Genomic DNA, 22768 nt, shown 5'->3' on the forward strand with positions numbered 1-22768 from the left:
AAAGCATGCTAGATTCTTAGAGTTGATTAAGCGCTATTCAGATAGCAATAAATGTTTACAGAATGGGTTCAAGATAACGTTTACATAGTATTGACTAGCAGACTTTTAGAAGAATTTTAAAAAGCTAATAACTAAATGGGAAAAATTCCTGTGACTTTTGAAGTAACATCATGCAAAAGGCTCAAAAAATATATACGAAACTCTGAATATGATTAACAAAACTAGAAGAAAATTTCTAAAATTAGTAGACTAACTGGAAAGACTGCCAGAAGACTTTCTTTCTAAAGCAAACAGAATTGAACATTCTGAAATGTAAGAACAGCAGACTGAGATAGAAAGAGATGAGAGATAAAGAATCATAAGGAAATGAAGTACAGTAGCACAATTAAAATCTGGTAAGAGGAAGTAAAATGTAGAATTATCACTGTAGGAAATTGTAGGAATTGAATCAGTGATATAAGAAGAGTTCTCACAGAATGCTGAGGAAAAGAGTGGAAGAATTAAAATGGTGAGAAAATGACAAATATGAAGGAGAATGGAAATCTGGCTTAAGAAATCAATAGTCCTAAAATGCAATAATAGACTTGAGTGTGCAGATTAAAACATGTGACAATATTTGGGGGTGGGGTGAAACTAATGAAAAGAGACACCAGTAGTTAGGATGATTAGAGCTGTGAATACCAAAAAAAAAAAAAAATCAGCTTGCTAAAGATAAGGAAAATTGTTGACTTGATCCAGGAGCTGTATGATTTCTGTCTTGGCATCTTCCCTCATGGGAAAGTGGTTGTAGTAGTTCCAGGTTTCACATCTGCACACCAGGACACTCAGAAAGAATACAATCTCCGTACCAGCATTCTAAGCAGGAGTCCTGAGACACATCTTGATTGGACTGCTTAGGTCACATGTCTGCACTTTAACCAGTGACTAAAAACAGAGAAATAGAATTTGCTGATTGGATGGCAGTCTGAATGACATCAGGTTCTGTTACTAGGTAGAAGAGAGAAAGGGATACTGGCGAGGCCACCCTTGGAATCCTCTACAAAGTCTAACATAAAGCACATCCTGGCAAAACATTTGAATAACATGGAGAAAGGAAAAGTTCCCCAAGGATCAAATAAATTTATTTTAAAGCCATACAAAGAAGAAAGAAAATCAGGCTGGCTTCAGATTTCTCTTTTGTTTAACTAAATGGCAGAAGAGAATAGAGAAAAATCTGCAGCTGTGATCCAAAAACTTTCTGTTCAGCCAAGTTGTCTTAAATTTGTGAAAGAAACAAAGTTTCAGATATGCAAGAATTCAGTTACTGTTTGTTTGTATAATACCAATTGGGCATATTTGAACTAACTGAGAGGGGTATAAAAATTAGTACATCAAGAATGGGGGAGGTCATAGGACTAATGGGAACTCCTGGTGGGACTGTCAACAGACCCAATGCCTTCACAGAGGTGCTGAGGAGAACTATAATTTCAGCAGACCACACCTGTTGGAACTGGCCACACTAATGACCCTACAGGAATGTGGTTGGATTAGTGTATTTTTCATAACAGCATCTGGAGGAAGCTTAAAAAGCAAACAATTTCATTATGAATTATTAGTACTTATTATGAGAATATCCCTGTAATTGGACTTCAGAAATTCCCCCTGAAAAAAAAAAGCCATGGGCAGAGTATACCATCAGACTTAAAAGTCTAATTAAATAACATTAAAATTTCATTTTATTTTTACCCATCTGTGACTAGAAAGAAATGTAAAGAACCTAAAAAGAAAAAATAGAAAAGAGAAGGTTAAAATGAAAATCTAAAATGAAATGGATGAATGAGATAGAATTATAAAGACAAAGTGAAGTAGCCAAATTATATCCCCTTAGGAGACAGCAAAGTGCAGAATTGACCCTGAGGAGTATTGAGGCAGTGATTGATGCAAAAGGCAAATTGGGTTCAACTTTTAGGTGGGAAATTTGTTTTTACTGATATTATAATTTCTTATATTTTCCTATTGTTCTGTAATACTGAATTTCTCTACTGAAACTTTGCCTATAATTAATTAAAAATGGTAGTAACCAAATGTTTGGCATTAGTGGAATTGCATAATAAAAGACAACTTTTCAATACAGATTATGAAAGTGTAGTGGTATATGAAAATATTTGTGCTATAGTGTCCCTCCCTAGAAGTAAAGCACAAAGTCTTGTCTTATTCATGCTAGTAGATGTCTCAGTGTAATTTTTTTTAAGATTTATTTATTTGTTTCTTTCCCCTTCCTCACCCACCTTCCCACCCCCATCTCCCCAGTTGTCTGCTCTCTGTGTCCATTCACTGTGTGTTCTTCTGTGACCGCCTCTATGCTTATCAGCGGCACCAGGAATCTGTTTCCTTTTGTTGCGTCATCTTGCTCTGTCAGCTCTCCATGTGTGCAGCACCATTCTTGGGCAGGCTGCACTTTCTTTCACGCTGGGCAGCTCTCCTTACGGGGCACACTCCTTGCACATGGGGTCCCCTACGCGGGGGACACCCCTGCGTGGCAGGGCACTCCTTGCGCGCATCAGCACTGCTCATGGGCCAGCTCCACACGGGTCAGGGAGGCCTGGGGTTCGAACTGCAGACCTCCCATGTGGTAGGCAGACGCCCTATCCATTGGGCCAAGTCCACCTCCCTTAGTGTTATTAATGTTACTGCATCCCTTACCTGTTGATAAAATACTGAAGTACTTTAGTACCCACTGGTTAAAAAAAAAGCCACTGCCCAAAGTACCCCAACTGCCTGCATGCCCCTGCCTCTCTCAGATCTCCAGGCCCTTCCTAGGATCTAGCAACTAAAGAGTTCATGGTTGATATAACTCTGCTCCAGCCCTTTTATGGTGAATATGTATTTTTTTAAAATATCACTTCAGGCTATGGAGACGTGTATTCCTGGGAAATACACATTTATAGCAATTCCCTCATTATCTTTAAGTACCCCTAAAGTCATCCTATGCTTCTGGCAGTAGTTTCTTCCAGATACCATTGGAATAATTGCTGGTGTAAGATAATTCTATATGCCCTTTATAATATCACAGACTTATCCTTTCAGGTTGCTGATCCTTATCCTGTTTTTAAGACCTTAGAGACTTTCTAAAAAGAAGTAAAATTTGGAATTTAGCATCTAGCTGTAAAACTCTTCCTTAGATTTTTGAGCAGGTGTAACATTATCCTTCACCACTGTCATCTATCGTTGCACTGAACTGTTTACCAAATGTGATACTCAGTATGACCACCCCCCCAGAAATCTCCACACCACAATCCCCGTGAATGTGTTACATGGCAAAAGAGATTTTGCAGATGTACAGACATTAAAATAGGGAGATTATTCTGGATTACCTAGGTGGACCCAGTCTAATCACTGAGCCCTTTAAAAGCGAGAACTTTCTCAGACTGGAGGCAGAAGTGATGTAGCATTTTGCTGGCTCTGAGATGTAGGGGTCACTTTCATGGACCAAGAGGCCTCTAGGATCTAATGGTGGCCCCCCAGGTGACAACCTCATCTTACAACCACATGGAACTGAATTCAGCCAGTAACCTGAGTGAGACTGGAAGTAGGTTCATCCTCAGAACCTCTGGCACCTTGACTCAGCTCTGTAAGACTCTAGGCAGAGAACCAACAGAGCCATGCTGAACCTGGCCTCCAGAACTGTGAGATGATAAATGGGTATTGCTTTAAGCTGCTAAATTTGTGGATTTGTTACACATGGATTAAAATGTAATAAAAATAAATACACCAAAATATTAAATATTGAAGGGAAAAAACAGCACACAGTGGGATAAACAGTAAACAGTACAGAACAACTCTTTGGAATGGTTACTAGAGTGCTCTGTGGCTAAGAATACCTACACGGTAAGGAAAGCCGAAAGGAACCAGTGGGAGCCTGTGCTCCACATTTGGCTAAGCACATGAAAGAGGATGGGGGGTTGCGGAGAAAATGCACTAACACGTGTGCATGTATGTAATTTTTTTTTGGTAAGAAAAATAGTTTAGAGACAAACCATTTTAACAGAATGGCTTGCCACAGTGCTGTGGCTACCAGAGTATGTGTATTCTTTGTTGTTAAATAAGTTAATATGTATTTAACAACAAGTTAGAGAAAGGAAAGAATTGTGCAAAAGGAAGATGTTTTGTCAGTGGGTACATGCTATTTCATTTGTATTTATTTCTTCTGGTACAACTGTTAAACTTCGACTGTCTTTTCAAGATGTGTTCGTACAATTTCTGGGTGTTAGTTTAAGCTCTGAAGGCTCCAACCCAGCTGTAAGTTATGATGGATGAATTGCTTTGTGATATGAATTGCTCTGGTAAATGTTAGCATGCTAACATTTGTTAACATATGCTGTCATTTCAAAGGTAGTAGAGCATAGTGGTTGACGCTAGAGCCAGACTGTCTGGATTTAAATCCCAGCTCTACCTTAGTCCAGTTCCTTCTTTGTGCCTCAGGCCTCTTTTTCTGTAAAAATGGATAATTAGACCACCTCTCTCATACTATATTGTAAAGATTTAATATTAAGTTCTCAAAACAGTACCTGGCACATTGGTTGGAAGCCATAAATGTTAGCTATGATTATGATCATTATATCCCTGAAATGGGGGCTTTCTGATTCCCTGGATCTGAAAAACAGTTGATCCCAAAGATCTCTCCAAGTGGAAAAGACTTTACCATTCTTAAATAAGCTCACATCAGGTCACCTGTCTGCTCTTACTTTCCCCACCACCACCACCACTGTTCCTAGTTAAGGCTTTTTAGATATGTTGTCATTATAGTAGTATATTCTTTACCATATAAATCTTCACTTTTTAACTCCTTGAAATTTTTTTTCTATTATCTCTTTTATGGAATGTTTCCTGAGATGATAATAGACATTGAATGATCATTGAATGCTAAAATAATTTGGGAGATTCTTGGTTAAGGAAAGGTTTCCTTGCTCAGGATTTATCAGAGCCTTTGCTATTTTAAAATTTCAATTGCCAAGGATATATAGTCTGTTGCTTCCTACACATATTTGACCATAGAAATTTTTTCCAAGATATGCCTCTTAAAATTTCTTGGAAGTGCTCATTTGGGGAAACACTGTCCTAGTATGAGGGCATGTTTTACTAAGACTGTTTAATATTTATGAATTAAGATTATTATGGATTGTAATTTGTTCTAAAGAGAACAAATTTTATAGTGACAGGTCGCAAATATATGTGTTTCATACATGTGTAACCATATAAGAACTCAAATTAGACTTAAATAGAATAGTCAAGAGTCTAATTCTTATTTTATAGATTAAAAATGTCCTTTACTAGGTCAGATTGATGATCAGCAGACCTTCTCTAACAGAGATAATGAGAATCATGTCATAGAAGAGCATGATCCTCCATGTGGCAAAAGTTTGAGTCATCAAATAAATATATTGAAATGGGTATTCTAGGTCAGTCATCCATAAATATTCATTTTCATTAAGTACCATTTATTGAGGTAATAAGTCTGTAAAGTTAGTATCCACTGTGTGAAGCTATTCCTTTCCTTTTCCTAAACTTACCTCTTCCAGATGTCAGGGATTGACCCCTTGATTTGATAAACAATATTAGTGAACAGAGCCACATTTATTCTTCCTAATCACATGTACTTCAGTCTTATCTCCCTTTGGTCTTGGTCTTTCTAAACTAAAAAGCCCCCATTTTTTGGTCTGTCAGTTGGGTGATGTCAAGAACCATAAAGCAAGTTAACAAGATAACCTGCCACATTTTCATTGTTGCTGGTAGGCAGCTTGAGACTTCTGGGTTAGAGACAGGAAAAAAAAAAAGTAAGAAAGAAAGTTTATTGTTCAGAGTAATAGTAGCCAGAGTCAGCACTTGTACCAGTTTCAAGAATCAGAAACAGTAATTCCTGGAGTCCTCTGCCTAGAATACTTCCCAACCTACCCCAAATTCCTCTCCTGACTGGTCCATCTCATCCTTCAAATCTCATTTGTTATTTCTTCAAAGAGAAGCCTTCCTTGACCAGAATAACCTTCTGGTATTTAATCTCATAACACTCTGTTCTTTCCTTCATAATACTTGCTCCAGTTTGTAATCGTATGTTTATTTTAGTGTTTTCTGGTATAAAACCTGTTTTAAACAGGGACCATACCTGTTTTGCTCACCACTGTGTACCTAGTGCCTAACAGAGCATGGCATGAAGTGGACACTGAATAAACGGTGGTGAATGAATGAACATATGAAACAGCCTGTAGCTCAGAGCCTATCATTCTATGAATAGCTGTGGCATAAAGTGGGCCAAATGCATTATTTGGTCTTTACCTTCATCGAAACAGTTTTGCCACATTTCTCCTTAGTTATACAATCTCCAGATTTTTCTTCAGCGAAGCCTTACGTTTTTTATTTTACTTCCCCAGAATACTTATATATTCAACCCTCATAAGGAAATGATGACTGTTGAAACCAGGGGCCCTGTGATATTTTTCTCAGTGAATGAACAGCTATTCTTTGAAAACCTGCCAGGTGCTTAAGATTATTCTGGGCACTGTGGAGATAGCAAGGAAATTAGAAGACCAAGCGTCAAGGAGCTTATAGCAAATTAAAAGTATACATGATGTGTTAGCATGATATGCTTAGCCAGTAATATTAGACTGTGAATGGATAAGCACTGCCCTACATGGTACAGATTTTTAAGACCGCACGAACTCAGAAAAGTTAAATATTATCCTGAACTGGACAAGAATATCAGGGACTTCATGAAGTTAGTCCCAAGATGGATTTTAAAGGTGTTTACTTGGATATTTAACTGGAACTACATGAGGCAAGCCACAGAAATAGCAGTGTATTCTTGGAAAAGCAAGATCTGACTGGACTGGAAGGTATAAATTGGGAAATATAGTTTCTTTTATGCAAATCACCATTGGACCGTAAAAGAAACACACACAGTATTTTTGACTTTTTCATTCAATTAAAGAGCATACAGAGATGAAGCCACACCTTCAGTCAATTACAGCTGGGATGAGGGAAGCCAAAAGATGGAGTCCTTCTGTATCCTTGACGTAAATAAACTCTGAAGGAAAGACTTGGAAGGTCATCCAATATACTCATAAATTCCAGCTATTACCAAAGATGAAAGGGAAGTGAGAGGCACAGGGAACAATAGGAAAGAGTGTTCCCCGGTTCCCACTAACTGCCTGTTTACAGTAGGGGAGGAGCAGCAGAGCTGCCCAGATGGCAGAGCCAAAGTTAGAATGAAGCTTCCTTGCCCTAAGACCTCTTTAGGAAATCCTGTTTGTGATGGTGGCTTCACTGCAGAGTAATCAGGAGCTCTCCCTGTGTTGTAGAGGCTCACTCCTTTATTGTACCATGGTTTGAAATCTTATTATCATGTGCACTCGGCAAGATAGAGATTGCGTATCAGGTGAAGCTTGGGTCAAACCTTATTTTGCAAGCATTTACTTATCTTTCTTGTGCCATTTCAATGTTGGTAACACAATAGCCTAAAACCAAGATAAGCCTCATCTTTTTTCCTGTACGAGTATGTTAGGGAATAATGGTTTGGATGGCCTTTAAAAAGCAGGAAAGGGCAAAGCCCAGTGATGCCATTTCTTTGGCATCACATGACTTCATTAAAAGAATTATCTGAAAAGCCTGGAAACAGTAAATATAGCTTAAGGTTGATGAGAGCAGGGTGAAAACAGCATAATATACAAACTAGCCAGAAGAAGGTTCATCCCTGACAGGATCCACTTTACACCCCCACTCAGGGTCTGTACACTTCTCTCCTTTTTCTTCTGCCACTCAAGTGCTTTTGAAAATGGGGCGGACAATTTGCTTTCCATGCCAGGCCTCATGAAATGAGATTTGTCTTCCCTCGCAGACAGGTGGCCAGGCCATTAGCAAGAGGGCTCTGCATGGCTGCTGGCCTCTTTGGACACTGAGCAATACAGCGGCACAGCGCCAGGCCACATATCTGACCCTGCAGCCTCACAATCTGGAGACCCACGTTGGCAGCCTGGGGCGATGACAGCTTCAGATAGTTAGTGTGGAGTTCCACTGGCAGACAGAGGAGAGCAGGAGAGCATGCTGATCTGCTTCATTTCTGTGTGACCAAAGAAACCTTTAAGGGCCTGGATATTTGTGGGAAAAAAATGGCTGCTCCAACAATTAAGATGAGCTTCTCCAACACTTTCCCTCCCCCCCCCCTTTTTTTCCAAAATAGGCTAGGTCTTGGGAGAGTAGTTTTGGCCTTCTCAGATGGTACACATTACTTAATGGCGCCTTATGCATTATTACATGCATCAGGAGCAGATTTCACAGACTGTTTTCCTAGGAAACTGGGTTAGTCATTAGGGTTAATTATTCAGTAGTTAGAAGAAATATGACAATGGGAGAAATAAATAGATTTCTAGACGCCAAGGAGTAGAGTATCAGAAATCAAATTGCTCCATAAAGAGAGCACACAACCTTTATGTTACAGCCTTGGAGCACAAGAAAGTCATCATGATTTGAATTCTCTCAATATCCAACATATTCCCTTTGAAGCTGTAAAAGGCGTCTGGTTCCAACCCCCCGTATATTTAGGGAGCTTCTGTTCTCCTAGAGAAAATGCAGTCATATTGTAGCAGGGAAGGACTCTAGTTCTTCTGTGCAGTTGCCTTTAGCCAACTCTGCAGAGTCTTTACTTGTGAGATAATAAAATCACCATTTTTGAAAATATGAAAAGGATGGGTCAGGACTCACCAGGGCTGGTTCAGAATTTGTGTTCCTGAATGTGATGGAGTTGAGCTCAGATGTGACCTTGCTACACATGCCTCTTCTGTCACTTTTACTGAACATGGTTGGCGCTTGGCTTGGTGTGTACTCAGGAGACTTGAATCTCTGGACTGCCCATGTGCCAGCTGGGCCCTGAGCCTCAGCAGAGTTGCAACTCCTATTCCCCTGTTCGTTGATATTTCCCAGGTCACCTAAGAGGGAGGTGAAGATGGTCACTCACCACCAGGGAACTGAGAGTGCCTACAAGTGCAAGCAGGAGAATCGCATCCATCAACCATGTGGGATCTAAGCCCCCTCTCGATTCCTCCATAGATGGAGGAATAAAATATGGATTAGAGTGGACTTACTAGTGTTCTCTACAGAACTATTGTGACTCTAGCAATTGAAGAAATTGTATCACTGATAACTGAGACAATGGCCACAGTAGTTGCTGAGGGCAGGGAGAGGGAAGAAGAGATTTGATTTGGGGGCATTTTTGAGACTTGGAGTTGTCTTGAATGATATTGCAGGGAAAGTTGCTGGACATTATATATCCTGCCATAACCCATTGAATAGACTGGGGGAGTGTGTAAACTACAATATAAACTATTATACATGTGGTGCAGCACTGCTCCAAAATGTATTCACCAAATGCAGTGAATGTGCCACAATGGTGAAAGAGGTTGTCGATGTGGGAGGAGTGGGGTGGGGTGGGGTGTGTGTGGGGTAAATGGGAACCTATTTTATTATTTAATGTAACATTTTTTGTGATCTATGTATCTCCAAAAAATACAATTAAAAATAATTAGATAAATACGTGAATAAAAGCCCTTTGGTTTAAAATCTAATCCTTCATCTGAGCACTGTACACATGGCATTGATAGAAAAAAAAATTTGGATCCAATTCACTGCTTTTACCTCCCACTCTCCCACTAAGGGCTCTTGTGAAAAGTAGGTTTGACTTTGTTTTCTTAGGACCCTCTGGGCCCATTTTCTTTCATCATCTTTCCTAAAGTTGATATCAAAATTCTACCAGGAAGAAACAAATAGTACACTTGGATGAACTCTGCAGAAACACACAGACCTTTCCTCTTATCCCTGATTCTGAAGTGATTTTCTGTATTTTAGAAAAAGGAGGGAAGCCTTAGACTGAACAGTAAAATCTCTTTTGCATCATATTTGTGATGGTTTGAACAAGCTGAAGGAAAGCATTAGCGATTACACACATAGTGTGTTGTAAAAGTAGTGGCTGACCTGCTTAAGAGAACCCAAGTTGTAAAGCACCCTTGAAAAGTGCTCAAAAATTCCATCTCCTACCAAAGATGTATGGGAAGTGAATAGACTCCATTAGCCCTGCCTCTCCTGTTTCATCCTTTAGGTCAAATGTCACCTCCTTAGAGAGGCCTTTCCTTTTCACTCTATTCTTCTGCACCAGCGCAAGGGGTAAGAGCACTTATCACTTACTGTTGTTCTTTTTCCCTAAACTGTAAACTCTAAAAGAGTAGAGGCCATGCCCGCTTTATCTATCATTTCTGTGTTTCCTGAACTTAGCACAAGGGAAAGCACACCTCAGATCCTCGAATTTGCTGAACTAGTAAATGCAGTACTGAAGTACTATATGGTAGACTTGTTCCATGTCCTTAGCAGACTTTTGGGCTCCTCATGATCATGTCTTTCTTCTCTTAGTATCAAGTAAGGAACCCTTGATGTTGGTCGCAACATCAAACTTGGATAACAGTGTTGTTTCTGTCTGTTAATTTTTCTTTAAAAAAAAAAATTGAACTTTTGCTCAGTCTGAGTATCAAGTCCACTGACAGTCCCACAGTCATATCTGAAGGACACAGTGTAGAAAAGTGGTTGAGAGAACCCACTGTGGAGTATCTAGTTCTGTCTCCATCCCTTCTCACTTGGTTGATGGTGACTCATTATTAACCATTGCTCAACCTCATTTTCCTCAACTGTAAAATAAGGTTATTAATACAGCCCACATGGTATTGATCTGAGGTTAAATGAGACAACACATGTAAAGCACCGAGTTTTGTCTTTTGCATTGTACATGCTCAGCTCAATAAAACTTAGCTACTATTATTGTAGTTCATATTGTTAAAGTACCTTCGTGTATCATTTTTCTGGGACAGGGAAAGGGTAGCTTCTTTTTATCTTCTCTCTTAGAGTTTATGTCTCTCCTAATTGAATGTGCTCCACCCATTGCAATTTGAATATGATGTTTCTTGGTGATCTGTGTGTCATTTCATCATTGCATTGCCTGTCCCAAACCTTTGCCCTGCTTCTGCCTGTTCCTGCTCTGAACAGAGGTATTTCTCTGTGTTTTCATTAGACTTGGTTCATTTGGAAGACATCCTTTCTTATAGGTTTCCAGCATAGTTAGCCTCTTTCTTCCTCCTCCCACCCTCCCTTTCTTTCTCTCTTTCTTTCTTTCTCTCTTTTCTTTTCTTTCTTTTCCTTATTTTCTCTCTTTTCTTTCTTTATCTTCAGTAGTTTTTTCTTTCTTGTGAATTGTCTTTTCAATTCACCCTGCATGGCATATAGCAGACATGCATTGAGTGTGATCCAGAGATCACTTCATTTAGAAATTATCATGAGGCATTTCAAATAAAGGCTACAGAGCAGAGTGGTCTAAAGTCTACACTGACTCTCAATCCCTGCACATCTACTCTTGTAAGCAGGAATGGGCCAGGCATTTGGTAGAGGTCCAAGTCCTAGGTCATTGTCATTGCTGACATTGGACATGAGAAGAATTCAGAGTCAGAAAGCCTGGGACCTGGAGTACTAGAATTGTAGGCAGAACCTCGAGCCTAGGGTACAAAGCATGAACTTAGGTCACAGCAGACTGGGCAGCATGGCCAAATGACTCAATACTTAAGTAATGACTAATAGTCATAGGGCTCTTATGTCTCTTCCTCCCTACCCCACCACAGCCACCACAAAGGCTAGAACTAGTCCTGGAGGCTACCAAGTGACTGAACATAGAAATGAGCTGCAGTAATCCCATCTAATAAGATTAGAGAAACCTGGCAGGTCTCTCTGGGGAAGGGGTCTACTAATCCCTCTACAGGGAGAAGTTGGGGACTCCTGCCCAGGTCTCCTTTGCTTTCCATAGTAGTTCACAGAATTCAGAGTGCTAGCCTCTCTGCATCCTGGCCCTCATAGACAGTCTTGATCTGAGCCACAGGAAGAAGTAGCTCAAACCAGCTCATAGGGAAACTCCAAAGAGTCAGCAGTAAGAAACTCAATCACAGATGAAAATGATTGTGTCTCACCATTCATCTATGCACAGTTTTCTGAGGGGGAAACCAGGAGACATTTGATTATAAGATATTAATTGAACAGAATGTACTTTTAACTGTTCCTTTTCATATCTTGGGCTGTGTGACTGACTCACTGGTTTTAATCAAGAAAAGAGCAATGAATTATGCATTTATTGATCTTACTGGACATACTTGCCTTTTGTGTTGGTTTGTAAGGCAGCCCCAATTCCCTGATCTCAATTAGAACTCAAAGAAGAGCTCCATTTGTTTTGATATTTTTGAACCTTGTAGAGTCAGTAATCTGGACTTTTTAAATAATCCTGGTTTTTATACAATGTTTTTAGACAGTATAATATTGTGTTCATTGAACAAAAGTAATACATGGTTATTGTAGAATCTTTAAAATATATAAGTAAAGAATACAACATAAGCCTGGAGCATCTTGTTATACCAGAAGATAAGGAAATGCTAAAAAGCGGGGGGGGGGGGGGGGGGGAGATTTAACTTGAAAGGACTCCCACTGGACAATTCTGAAGCAATTTGAGGATCAAAATAAATAATGACAGTAATGGGTTATAACCCATTGAATATAAAAATCTGAGTCTATAATAAATACATAAGTAGGAGAGAAAACTCTTTTTGCAGTAGAATGCCAACTAATGTAGAAGGAATGATGGAATTAGAGAGTCATTAATAGAGACTAATACTAGGGAGTGAAAGTTTGATAAGGATCAAAATATTTTTATAGTCTTAAAATATCTCCCCACAAGATACTTATTAAAAAGAGAAAGAAGAAGAAAGGAAAAGCCATAAGCCAGCAACCAAGTGATGTCCATTATTGTTTTAAATGAGTATCTTTCTACTATTTTTCCTATGCTTACAACATTTTACTTTTCTTACAAAAATGGGATCATAGTTTTCTGTAATCTACTTTTCTCATATAAAAATATATCACGATCCTATTTCTTGTATTTCAGTATTCCCCAGAACATAGTAGGCATGTGGTAAATATTCATTGAATGAATTAAATTTGCAAGACTTTGTTAAACAAGGTGTTGATGTATGTTTGTGTAACTATAAAGTTTTCCACATTTCTCTGATTATTTCCTTGGGACTTATTCTTGCAGTGAAATGGTGAGGTAAAGAATATTCAAAACTCTAAGACTTATGATACATGGAGTCACATTGCCTTCCAGAAAGATTTTTCTGCTTCAGTTTTTCAGCAGTGATATATTCAATGCATGCTTTTCAATACGTTTTTAAGGAAGAAACATGGGACTAATGTGTGTGAAACATCTAGCATAGGACCTGGCAGTCATCAGAAGTAAGTAAATAATAGTCATCTCGCCCTCTTCTCTGTGTAGGTTGGGACCACAACCTGGGGATAACTAAGTTTACCAAGGTCTTCTCTCTCTTATAAAGGAGTGTTTGTTAATGCTGAAAGCTGCAAATTGGGGTAGAATCTAATTTTAGTTGAGCCAGTCATGTACCATATCATTTACCATACATCCTCTTTTTGTACCTTTTGGAAAAGTCTGTCACCCTCACTAGGCCTGAAGTCTGCTAGTGTCAAGGTAAATGTGAAGTGAAAACATGGTTCCCATTTGCAGTAAGCCAGCACTGAGCACCACTGAGCCCGGAAACTCCAAGAGGGCCTCCTTCCCTTTGGACCTTGATGCTGGATTCCACACTCCAACACCAGCTTCTAATGCAGTCTCCAAAGGTGGACGAGGCTAGGTGCAGGATACTCATGCACTCCACGGGCGGCTGAGCGGTTTGCCCTCTTGTGCTAACTTGTACCTGTGGCAATCCTCAACAGCTGCCCAAGCCTCCATGTAGTCAGGGCAGAGGCGTGTTTTATCTCCCGATCCACACGTTATGTTAGTAAGGAGAGTTGAGGAGACGCTATTTGGTGAGATACCTTTAGTTTGAAAAGATGAGCAGTCAGTACAACTATGCCATGATTTGGATTTGCTTATATTTTTCCCTTTTGGCTTTCACTGGCTAGCATGTTCTCAAGTGATGACAGTTGGGCTGATTGAGAGCCGTTAGTCAAATCCAGTCACAGTATTAATCTGTGGTTGGAAATGACTGTTAAAGTAAGCGCCAGGCTATTCAGTTGTGGTTTTTCTTCTAGCTTCCAATCGTGCCAGGCTTCCAGCAGGAGGAATAGAGGTTGTGGTAAAGGAAACCGTTGATAAACGAAAGAAACCAGAAACTGTCACTACCCATAACAACAGAACAATAAAAAAAAAATAGAGAAGGAGGGGGAAAAAGGAAATTGTACAAGGCAGTTTAAGCCTGCACAGTCTGATGTGATCATTAGGCGTGAGCCTAGCATGGTGGTGCTCCAGGCACTGACTCCAACTTTCCAGTGAGAACAGGGAGGCTGCAAGTACCAAATCCGTGTTCTCCAGTAATACCGCTGAGCAAGAAAGCTTTTCTTGAGGGAAGAGAATGACTGGAGTTTAATTGAAGCTATTTCTGCCAACTTTCTAACTACTTCTTGGACCACTAGTATACAGAGGAACCGGTGGGTCTAGTCACCAAATTATGTCTAGAGATTTTACCCCATAATACTCTTTATGAATTTTCCAGAACAAATGTTGAATAACGTTATCAAAAAATGCATGTTTTAACCTAGATGTGCTTAGCAAGCAGTCTTTCTCCTATTTGCTTGTTTTATTTCAAGAACCTTGGACTGGAAGCTCTCCATGTGCGTTCATCAGAGTTCTGAGATTTTTATATGCTTACTTAAAAGACCATTCAGCAAATCTGTATTCAGTGAACAGAAAAATTAGATGGATCTGTAAAGGAAGAGAAGACATAAGATCCAGGGATGCACCCAGCAGAGACTAAACGTGGTATTGAAATGTTTTGCTACCTCCCAACATGAAAATAACTATCCATATTTCAGTATTTATAAGATGTACATATTTTTCACATTTGATTATTCCTAAAATCTGGGTGTGAATTGCAGTCAACTGGTAGCATCTTAGATTTGATGAAATATGGTATTCTCCTTGAAAAGCATAAGTTAGTAATTTTGTGTGTATCATTGATTCTGGTAAGGGAAAACATATTTAATTTGTGGACATGTTCCTTAAAATGTTGTATGTGAAGTGATGATGTTCCTTGGGAGTGTTCAGGGAACTCCACCCTGAAAGTTAGCGTCACCCTCATGGGTCACAGCCGTTTGAGGGCAAAACAGGACTGGAGTCTGTGCCCAGCCTGAAGGGTCGACACAGGGTGTATCGTCATGTCCCCTGTCAGAGTCCATGCCTTACAAAGCAGGGCTCAGTCAGGCAAACCCCACATTTGCTCTGAAGCATCCTTCTATCTGGGCTTTGGCAGAACTCCCAAATAAGTGGGTAAAAGTACAAGGAAAGTTCAGCCTCAAATGAGTGGATCAAGAAAACATAAGACAGTAAAACTGTTCAGCAATGGGACATGGGTTTAGTGGGACAATATTACTCAGCAGCTCTGAGCTCTGGTATCAAGGTAACCTTCCTACTTTCAAGTGCCAGGTTTATCTTTTAGAGTAAAGCATTAGTTTAAAAAAATAGTATTAGTACTAGTAAAATATTGCCAAGGATATTCTAAAAGTTTATTTTTAATACATTTGGTAAATGAACTTAAAAAGAGCAGTTCAAGTAACATATTAAAAATTAAAAGTTTTGGACCATGCAAACCCAAAGTAATCTAAAGTGAGTATTAGGTACTAAAGTTACACAATATTTTTTTTACACAAACAGTCATAAAGTGTATTTTATGAACAGAGCATACAAAGTGTATTATCACATTATATCAAAAAATAGGGTATATATTAAATTCGTTTACCTAAATACATTGTAAATTTTAAAGGGCTCTAATTAGTTAGCTGAGACCAGAATAGTACGAATTTTCAATACTTAAATTTTTCTTTGAAGCTCATTTTGTGCTTCTTCAAAATAATGGTCATCACCCTGTATGGGTACCATTGTGTGTTCTGTTGACTGCTAAGAAGAGGTATTAGCATTTTAAATTTTGATATTTGTTCTTAACCTTTTTAAGCCTCAGTTCCTCCCTTTAAAATGAGGATAATATTTACTTCACAGAGTGTTGTTAGGATTAAATGAAATAATGTTTATGAAATAGAAGAAAGCAGCCATAATAAGGGCTTGATAAACTTCACCTTTTATAAATAGCTGTCAGTGTTGTAGATAGGTTACCTATTCAACATTTTTTTATGTTAACACCAATTTTTATCTACATATTTCTTTAAAATAAAGGCTTTAAGGGTAAAATGTAATATACTTTCTTAAAGTTCCTTCAGAGTTTTAATCTAGTCAAAAGTAGTCAGAAGTTCTTTTATAAGTTGAAAGTATCTATATCCTGTCTTCAAGGAAATTGTGTCCCTCAGTTACAATGCCAAGCCTACCAGTGACAATCAAGAATTCTAGATGGTCAGTTATCCTTTTTATTGGAAAGTAGACATTTGTTTTCCTTAATATCTAAAAACTTACCAGAGTGTTTTTCTGAATCCAGAAGCAATGTTTGAGCTGTCATTTAAATCTTAAATTCAGTTAAGAGTTATATGAAACCTCATGTAACCTGACAGCCTTCTTTGGCAGCATAGCCTTAATTATAGAAGAAATATCTGTCCAAAGCTTTTTTTTTTTTAATGTCTATACTTTTCATCTTTTTTCTAAGACCAGAAATCTAGAGATGGCAATGCATGATTGGGTTTTTACTTTTCAATTTTAATAACTTTGATTGTATTTTTCATATCAAAAGGTAGTATGCCAAAAAATATTTTTAAAAATAAAAAGGGGAAAAACAGGTAATACATTATCAACGTTGGAAAGTTTCATTTTGGAAAATATATATAAAAAAGAGGGCTAGAAATTAAATACAACATATTTTTTATATATTGTGTTAAATATGTTTTGTTGTACATAAGTCACACAGAATGTTACCTTAAAAAATATAAAAGGTTCCCATATACACCACTCCCACACCCCCCATTCGTCCCACATCGAAAACTTCTTTCATTAGTGTGGTACATTCATTGCATTTGATGAGTACATTTTGGAGCATTACTGCACAACATCGATTTATGTTGTAGTTTACACTCTCTCCCAGTCCATTCAGTGAGTTATGGCAGGATATATAATGTCCTGCATCTCATCCTGCTATATCATTGAGTACAACTCCAAGTCCCAAAAATGCCCCCATATCACACCTCTTTTTCCCTCTCTCTGCCTTCAGCAACTCCCACAGCCACTGTCTCCACATCAATGATATAATTTCTTCCATTGCTAGAGTTACAATAATTCTATAGTAGAATACCAGTAAATCCACTCTAATCCATATTTTATTCCTCCATCCTGAGAACACTGGAATGGTGATGCCCACTCCACCTCTAAATCAAGAGGGGGCTTAGATCTCATGACTGATGGATGGAATTCTCCTGCTTGAAGCTATAGACTCTTGGTTCCCTGGTGTGGTGGTTGACCATCCTCACCTCCCTGTTAGTTGACTTGGGTAAGTCCAACAAACTAGGGAGAAGGTGTTACAACTCCGCTGAGGCTCAGGGCCCAGCTGGCACATAGACAGCCCAGAGATTCAAGTCTCCTGAGCATACCCAACCCCAGCGCCAACCACAGGTTCAGTAAAAGTGACAGAAGAGGCATGTATAGAGAGGTCACATCTGAGTTCAACTCCATCACATTTAGGAGCACAAATTCCAAAGTAGGGCCCACTGGCAAGGCACTGAAATCCAGAACCTTCTGTCATGACAGTAGGACCTGGGTGTCTCTCTAGCTCTCAGGAGCACTACTACCTGGGGTTGTATCTACTTTGACTGTCTCTGAGATCCTGCTGAGATAAGCATAAGTGCAACCCTTCTGATGACCTCTCAATTCATTTTGAAGTCTCTTAGCCATATAAACTTATTTGTCTTTACATTTCCCCCTTTTATTCAAGGTCTTTTTCTAGTTGCATCCCCAGCTGGTGCTTGGTAGTAACCCCTTGGCACCAGGTAGGCTCATCCCCAGGAATCATGTCCCACTCTGGCGTGAAGGTAATACATTTACATGCTGATTTGGCTTAGAGAGTGGCCACATTTGAGCAACATGGAGGTTCTCAAGAGGTAACTCTTAGACACCATTCAGCTCTAGGCCTAGTTGAAGTTTCAAGCACACAGGCTCATAAGCATAGTCATCAATATCAAGGGCCCATCATTGGATCATCCTTTTTCACTGGTCTTTTCCTTTATACTTGGGGAATTGTTGCTACTCCATTGGGGAGTGTGACAGAGTTTCCCAGATGGAAACTCAGCACTCCCTGAGTTGTCATATGAAACCCTACCCCCTAGGTCAATACCAAAGGAACATCCGAACATATCTATATCCTCTGTATGAATGCCCTGGAGAACTCCCTCCAACCCGTGCATCCCCCATCAGTGACACCCCATATAAGTGCTCCTCCCCTGCCATAGTTGAACCCCTCTGTGATCCAAAACTTCTTCGTTGCTTGCACAATGGGCCGGCATGGCAAGCTGACGCCACAAGATGACTCAATGAGATGAAGCAGTAAGGAGACACAACAAGAAAACACAATGAGAGACTCAAGAAGGAAACAGATGTGGCTCAAGTGATTGGGCCCTCTCTCCCATGTGAGGGGTCCCAGGTTTGGTTCCCAGTGCCTTCTACAAAGAAAACAAGTAAAACCAGAACACTCAATGAGCAGACACAGAGAGCAGACAGCAAGCACAAACAATGTTGGTGGGGGGGTGCAGATAAAAAGGTAAAATGAATCTTTAAAAAAAAAAACACAACAGCATTGAATTTTCCTTGCATATTTAAATATGGTGAAACAAGGAAAAGAATACAGAGGTGGGGGAAAGAGAAGGTGGTATAGTGTAAAGCAAAAATGACTAATTTTGGAATGAGTAAGCCTCGTGATAATTGCTGTATAATCAGTGACATTACTTTTATTGAACAGGCTAATTTTACTTCTCAGCAGTTCTAACTACGTTCACATAGTTGATTATTTTCATAGCACATCCATGGTATAGAGTGGGACAGAAGCTGTGATATGTATTTTTACAAACGAGCAGAGGTTAAGTGGCCAGCCTGCACTCAGGCCTTAAATCAATTATAGAAGCAGCATCAGAAGCTGGGTCTTATTACTATTGGTTCATACTCCTTCCCATTACACATGGCTAAATCTTTCTATCTTGTTCTAAAGAAGTACCTACAGGGGACACAATCAGATTCCTGCCCTATTCTAGAAATTAGCATTGTTACGTGACAGGCCCTTCTGCCGGGGTGCCATATCTGTGTGTATTAGGACTAGGTTTAATCACTTTTTTTCCCAAGGGGAAGTAGCCATAAATCATGCACCAAAAAAATAACGCTTTAACTGCTAAATTCTGCTTTGTTGGTGCTTTCCCAAGGATGATCCAGTGTGCTGAGTCGTCTCTCTCAGTGCATATTAGCACATTATTTCTCTTTTTTACTAATACCTAGTGCTTTTGGTTACATGATTTTTAACCTTTAGAGCCTTCTGGGAATCCAGCGTCTTCTCACTATGAATATAAGAGAGACTCTACTTCATTCCCTAAAGTCCTCTTTCCCTTTTGTGTTCCCCTTTCACCAACATGGTGGGCCTAGCTTCCAAAAAAACCACAAAATTAAATCATTTTGATGTTGTAGAACATTTGGTATTTGGATTCCAGGATCTTCAGAAGACAATTCTGAATTATTAGCATGGAACATTCATGGTATAAAACAAACATCAAACCTAAATTAATTCACAATTTGGGAAAACAGGATTATGACCTCAGACAAAAGGGCAACAATATGTTTCTCCAGAGTTGGTAGCAGCTCCATCTCATTCCTAATAAAAACAAAAATATAGACTGCTATAAACAAATGCAGGGAAGCGCCCAATGGATAGGGCATCCGCCTACCACATGGGAGGTCCGCAGTTCAAACCCTGGACCTCCTTGACCCGTGTAGAGCTGACCCACACACAGTGCTGATGGGCGCAAGAAGTGCCGTTTCATGCAGGGGTGTCCCCCACATAGGGGAGCCCCACTCACAAGGAGTGCACCCCAGAAGGAAAGCCTCCCAGCACCAATGAAAGTGCAGCCTGCCCAAGAATGGCGCCACACACACGGAGAGCAGACACAACAACAAGATGATGCAACAAAAAGAAACACAGATTCCCGGTGCCACTGATAAGAAGTGGTCACAGAAGAACACACAGCAAATGGACACACAGAGCAGACAACTGGGGGGGAGGGGAGAGAAATAAATAAAAAATAAATCTTTTTTAAAAAAATGCATAGGACCTAATCAAGAAAACTATAAAACGTGATTGGGAGGCATAAAAGGGTTTCATAGAGGTAGAGAATATTTGATTATTCATTTTTGAATGTAATATTAAAAAAATAAATAAAGATAAAAAAAGAAAAAGAAAAGTTATGAAGGAAAGCATCCACCACCAACCACTAAAATGCATTGTGCAGCCAAACTAATGGAAAAAAAACAGGGTGAGACCATCAGAAGAAGAGACAGACATTAGTAGAACAGAATAGAGTCCAGGCAAAGACCCCAATTTAGAAGGGAGTGTAATTTATTATAAATCACACATCCAGGAGAATACCATGGCTTGTTCAACAAATTAGATAGGGTAAGTATCACCTTCATAGAAAAAAAAGGTAACTGATGAGATTTTCACCATTCCTTACCAAAGAACAAATGACAGTTGACTTAAAAGAGTTAAATATTTAAAAATTGAAACCATAAAATGATAAAGAAACTATAACAAATATTTAGGACCCTAGAAAAGGAATACTTTGAAAGCATTAAAAAGTCACAAAGAGCTGGAAGGTGTACATCCAAGAGACTTAAATCTTTGGGCTGTCATTGTGCCAGCTGAGCCCTGAATCTGAACAGAATTGTAGCACCTACTCTCCAGTTCAATGAACTCACCCAGGACAACCAGCAGGAAGGAGATGGTGAACAACATACCAAGGAATCGAGAGTGCCTACAATTGCAAGCAAGAGAGTCCCATCTATCGAATGCAGGGGATCGAAGCCCCCCCCCCCCCCGAATAATGGTGGAATGGGCATCACCATCCCAGAGTCCTCAGGAATGGGAAACAAACTATGGACTAAAATAAACTTACTAGTATTCTGCTATAGGCTTACTGTGATTCTAGCAATAGAAGAAATACCACTGTTGTGGAGGCAGTGACCCATGGATGTTCTGCAGTTAGGGAGATGGAAAAACCAGTGTAATAGGAGGCATTTTTCAGGACTTGGAAAACATCCGAATGACATTACAACAGATACAGGCCATTATATATCCGGCCATAACCTACAGAGTTGAATGGGAGAGAGTGTAACTACAATGTAAACTATAATCCATGCTTAGTGGCAATTCTCCAAAATGTGTTTTTCAATTGCAATGAATGTCCTGCACTGATGAAAGATGTTGCTAAGTAGGAAAATGTGGGAGGTGTGGGGAGCAGGGCATATGGGAATCCCCTATATATTCTCTGTAACATTTATGTAGTTGAAGTATCTTTTAAAAATTAAAAAAGTGGGGGGGGAAATTCACAAAGAGAAATCTTTATATTTGACTTTATAAAAATTGAAAACTTTTGTTCATCAAATGAAAAAAATTCAAATATTGTAGACAAAAGTTAAAAAGTATATGGTAATATTGGATAAAATGTTTGTAATGATTATGACAAAAGTATAATTCCTTAATTGGGAACTGGTGTGCCTACACCACTTTCATAGTACATTATGTGTCATTGCTGAGTGGGCTTTGTAAACAGACTATTTCAAATGACACAAGTGAAAGAAATTCAGATCTTAATTTCCATTCACATATTCTTTGGGGGCAGTTAAGGAAACTACACATTATGCTATAAATAGTTCGGGACAGTTTGTCCACAATGACACTTCCATTTCCTAAAACAAAACCCTCAGTGGCTTACAGAGAGACAAAAAGGCTGTCTTTGTTAAGCAGCTTTATTTCAACAAGCACATCCATGTGGTCAGAACCTCCTCTATTGAGTCATCCACAGTTGTCAAACACCAACTTTCCTTTGTTTGACCCAGGCAGAAATAAGGTCTCTGGAAACTAACAGCACAAGAGCCTGAATCATTTAATTGCATTTTATACATAACTGAATTTGCATCCATCACAAAATTGCATTCTTCACATATCACTTTTAAAAATCCCATTCAAATGGGTCTGTTTTACCCAGATAGTCTGAAATTTCTAAGGAATGTTGTGGTCTTGGTGTTTCCTGTACTAAATTGTTGTTATCACACATTATTGGTTTCCACCCAAAATTTACTAGGTGGGAATATTCAATCAGAATACCAGTTGTCTTTACTATTCATTTAAAAGAAGACAAAGGTTACCACTGTTCCCCGTCATTAGATATAAACTCCAAAAGAGTAGTTGAAAATGTGTACAAATAATCTTTTAATGTGTCCTTTCTTCAGAGACGCTGCATTGTATTCAGTCACAGCTTTGTTATGACTGCTAACTACTTTCTGTCTCTTTCTACTTTTTCAAACCAAGAACTCAGCCAGGATTTACATCCTGCTCTGGGTTGTGGTACCATCTTAGCTTGTTTGAGAGAGAAGAGATCCTTAGAGATACTAGCTCATCCATTTGTACATAAAAAGAGAAAATGAAAATGATGCCACATGATTTTTCTTCTATTTGCTGTTTTCTGTTTT

General features: G+C 39.1%; 1 protein-coding gene across 2 annotated transcripts in view; it reads left to right on the top strand.

Moving 5' to 3' along the window:
- CDK6 (cyclin dependent kinase 6) overlaps positions 1-22768 on the top strand; it is a 236182-nt gene that overhangs the window by 180985 nt on the left and 32429 nt on the right. The window lies entirely within an intron of this gene.

Source organism: Dasypus novemcinctus, chromosome 5 (assembly GCF_030445035.2).
Source record: "Dasypus novemcinctus isolate mDasNov1 chromosome 5, mDasNov1.1.hap2, whole genome shotgun sequence".
Lineage (NCBI taxonomy): Eukaryota > Metazoa > Chordata > Mammalia > Cingulata > Dasypodidae > Dasypus > Dasypus novemcinctus.